The 4704-nt window shown below is 36.8% G+C and overlaps 1 long non-coding RNA gene across 1 annotated transcript; it reads left to right on the top strand.

Annotated features, from left to right (window-relative positions):
- Positions 1 to 3675: 3675 nt before the first annotated feature.
- LOC146750355 (uncharacterized) lies at positions 3676 to 4426 on the top strand. The gene is made up of 2 exons (XR_014929630.1): positions 3676 to 3757; positions 4251 to 4426. It is a non-coding gene; the product is annotated as an uncharacterized LOC146750355 (long non-coding RNA).
- Positions 4427 to 4704: the final 278 nt, after the last annotated feature.

Genomic DNA, 4704 nt, shown 5'->3' with positions numbered 1-4704 from the left:
TTTTTTGGAGTAGCACCTTGAGAGCTATTGCCAATGCAAGTTTTGACCCAGCAAAAGAGTTTAGGGTTACATTTACTGGAGAACCTGCCGTAGATGAGGGTGGCCCACTACGTGAATTTCTAACCCTACTTATGCAACATGTGACTACCAGTGGTGTTTTTGAAGGAGATATTATGCACCTGACATTGACACATGATTGGCACAACTTGATGGCTAAAAATATAGTTTAGCTGGTAGACTCATCTCAATTTATTTGATTCATGGTGGGCCTGCTCCCAACTTTTTTGCAAAATCATTGTTAGTCCCCGTTCGGACGGAGTCCGAAAACGGGGACTTATGTTTTGCCCTGTGTGCGTCCGTCCGTGCGTCCGTGCGTCCGTGATCACCTGTATCTCGAACATGCATGGACCGATTATGTTCAAACTTCACTCATACATCACACATTATATGGGACATATGCACATGCATTTTTTTCATGATCCGATTAACGATAGCCGAATAGCGGCCATTTTAAGGCCGAAAATGCATCAAAATGGCACATTTTCACCATTCCGGACCCGGATCTCAGTTATGCATGGACGGATTTCGTTCAAATTTGGTACATACATTAAACATAATAGGACCTTGATGCACGTCATTTTTTTTTTCGGATCAAGTTCGAAATGGCCGACTGGCGGCCATTTTGTTTTAAAGAATTCAGTTCTGGATCCGTATCAGAGACATGTCTGGATTGATCAAGTTCAAACTTCACACACACAAGGTACATCATGTCACAAATATGTATGTGCATTTGTTTCATGATCCCATTAACGATAGCCAAATGGCGGCCGCTTTAAGGCCGAAAATGCATTGAAATCGCACATTTTCACCATTCCGGACCCAGATCTCAGTTATGCATGGACGGATTTCATTCAAATTTGGTACATACATTAAACATAATAGGACCTTGATGCACGTCATTTTTTTTTTCAGATCAAGTTCGAAATGGCCGACTGGCGGCCATTTTGTTTTAAAGAATTCAGTTCTGGATCCGTATCCGAGACATGTCTGGATTGATCAAGTTCAAACTTCACACACACAAGGTACATCATGTCACAAATATGTATGTGCATTTGTTTCATGATCCCATTAACGATAGCCAAATGGCGGCCGCTTTAAGGCCGAAAATGCATTGAAATCGCACATTTTCACCATTCCGGACCCAGATCTCAGTTATGCATGGACGGATTTCATTCAAATTTGGTACATACATTAAACATAATAGGACCTTGATGCACGTCATTTTTTTTTTCAGATCAAGTTCGAAATGGCCGACTGGCGGCCATTTTGTTTTAAAGAATTCAGTTCTGGATCCGTATCCGAGACATGTCTGGATTGATCAAGTTCAAACTTCACACACACAAGGTACATCATGTCACAAATATGTATGTGCATTTGTTTCATGATCCCATTAACGATAGCCAAATGGCGGCCGCTTTAAGGCCGAAAATGCATTGAAATCGCACATTTTCACCATTCCGAACCCGGATCTCAGTTATGCATGGACGGATTTTGTTCAAATTCGGTACTTACATTAAACATAATAGGACCTTGATGCACGTCATTTTTTTTTTCGGATCAAGTTCGAAATAGCCGACTGGCGGCCATTTTCTTAAAGAATTCAGTTCTGGATCCGTATCCAAGACATGTCTGGATTGATCAAGTTCAAACTTCACACACACATGGTGCATCATGTCACAAATAGATATGTGCATTTGTTTCATGATCCGCTTAGCAATAGCTGAATGATGGCCATTTTAAGGCCGAAAATGCATTAAAATCACGTATTTTCACAATTCCAGAACCGGATCTCAGTCATGCATGCATGGATTTTGTTCAGATTTAGTACAATGTGTTGTACATATGCAGGTGCATTTCGGTCATGATCTGCTTTGAATGTATATGTCACTCAAATATGAACGGAACGGGGACGTGTCATTGACAATGACTTGTTCCAGTATATAACAACAAGGAAGATGCCAACTGATACTGCTTTCATCAATGAAATTGCTGACTATGATGCCAGACTGGTGGCTTGTCAGGTATTGCAATTAGTAGTGACTTTGTGTTATGTTAAACATTTGAAAGTTTTATATTGCTATGCTATATAATAAGCTGGTAAATTGCTTAGTCAGTGAATAAAGTTAATCAATCAAACCATTCATAATCAATTTATCTAGGAAACCATGTCTGTGCATGCATGTTTAAGCAATGTACTATTCAAGAAAAGTGGCATAAAATTTCATATTACTTTTCGTTTTTTATATGGTTTGATTTATATTTCAAAGCTGTCAGGACTTGAAATGTTTGTAGGCCAAAGTTGTGCCTTTATACACTAATTGATTTTCTATACACTAGTTGATTTTCTTGAAGCATTTTTACCTCAACTGTTGTGAAAGATGACACTTCATAGCTGTTCATACCATTTAGTGTGAACCTTTTTCTTAAACATTGTAATTGAGATTGGCGTTGAATCCCCATTTTTTAGTGAATAATTCAAGTCCTGCCATGCCTTTACAATGCATTTGATGCAATATATAGTACATGTATGTATCTGACACTGTATGGATAACTAAATTGAAAGCTCCATCATGTAATTGTTCATATCGCTTCATTAAAGTGATTAATTTTTCTTCTAGATTATGGAATGTAAGAACATTTCTGATTTATCTGATTGCATTGATGGAACCAAAGAGGTTCTTTCTCGTATAGGTTTTTATGAAAGACTTTTGGAAAGAAAAGAAGAAATTGTTCAAGCTATTATGCAGTATTTTATCATAACAGATAAACTGATGGAAATACACCAGTTAGAGCAAGGACTGGAGCTATTAGATGTTCTCAAACTGATGAAAAATGAACCAGGTAATGTAGTGTGAGTGATTGATGAATCAACTTTGCATGATGTACTATCAAGAGTATGTAAACAATGTTCCCTTGCATTCATTTTTATTTTAGCCTGCATGGAGAATGTCTTCTGCTATAACAATGACATGTACAAACCATCAGTGAGATTCTTTGTGGATAACATGGAGGTTGAAAGAAGCCCAGAGGGATCTTCAAAATTCCAAATGGAAAATATTACCGAGTATTTGTGGCACGAGTTCCTGAAGTCATGTGATCAAGGCAAGTCTGATTAAATACTGATGCATAAGTGTTCATGATTTTATGGGAATTCTATTACATAACAAAACAGAGACTGTCATATCAGCTACCGGTAATAACAAATTGATTCTCTTAAGTATGTGATTTATAATTTGAGAAGAAAGTTAGAGATAAAAACACTCCACATCTGCAAGGGAATGCAATCACACCTTTTCTACATGTATATCACTTCTTCTTTTTTATATATTCATTCTCAACATATTAATGCAATCTGATTAAAATCTGATGTAGTGTACGGGCTTTAATTATTTTGGCTATAAACTTATTTTAATTTTATGTTTTATTACTTTTGTTATTAATGCCTTTTTATTTTATTATTTTCCTTTGATTTTGATTTTGTGATTTTTTTAAAATTCCGCCCTACATACATCTGAGCCGATGCCTATGTAATGAGATTTCAACGAGACCCACTGTCGACGATTTTAGTCAACGAATCACAGACCTTCTTCTATAGCGCACATGATGATGTCACTGGGCAGAGTCAGGTGGCAAACACACTCAAACATAAAATGGCAGATTATACCGACGTTCGGACTGAGAAGAACACGGCTTTTCGGTAAGTTTATCATTGTCAAATGCAACGAAAGTCATTTTTTTATGTTTATATTGTGGCTCGAATGGTTCGAGTTTAGATCGTTATTTTGCGTAGTTATTCTGGGAGTGACGATTTTGTTTCCACCGGTTTGACCGAACACCGGTGTCTTTTTCCAGTCGCTTGCCCTGGAGACGGGTGATGTTTTGTTGACGATCGGGTCAAAACCGTCTACGGTATTGAAGCCGTAGCTGTAAATATTCATCAAAATGTATCAACATTTTGTACATTATACAATAACTCTTTATTAAAGTAATTGAGCTGATTTGGACTGGAATAAAATATTTTTTATTTGGAACACATCGCAATTGATCAGGAAATATTTGTTTGCTCCAATTTTCTGCGTCGATGCCGTGGGCCGGTGACCGTTATACAATTTAAAATTTGCATTGTTTACTATAGCTGTTTACAGTGTTCTAATCATTACGATTTACTTATTTTTTTGCTTCCATTCTAGATAATTATGCTCAGTGTTTGATGTAAAATTGAAGCGATGACTGAATAAACGAACCTTGGCTGGCAAAGATGTATCAGGAAGTGTACACATTTGTTGGAAGTGAACAAAATATTCAATGTAATGACAAAAATTGTAAAATGATGTGGAATTTCTTTTGTAAATAAAAATATACTAGCAATTTTCTATTAATGGTTTATTCAAGTGGGCAAAATATAATGTACAGAAAGATTGCCCGTAGAGTATCGCTACACTGAAAAGTAAGCAACCGACAGCCTGTATAAAAGGGGGCCTGTGATTGGCTGTTACTTACGCGAGATTTGAACGAGACTTACAGTTATTATTTTCAGTTTTTTTGCTGTGACAACCATTTTCTGTATATATGGTTGGTACCAGTATGCTACCATATTTCAACCAATTTGAATTCTTCCCTTTAGGTTGTAGATGAAAACATTTT

This window comes from Saccoglossus kowalevskii, chromosome 1 (assembly GCF_978046115.1).
Source record: "Saccoglossus kowalevskii chromosome 1, keSacKowa6.1, whole genome shotgun sequence".
NCBI classification, from domain to species: Eukaryota; Metazoa; Hemichordata; class Enteropneusta; family Harrimaniidae; genus Saccoglossus; species Saccoglossus kowalevskii.
This window is presented reverse-complemented; position numbering and strand designations above follow the sequence as displayed.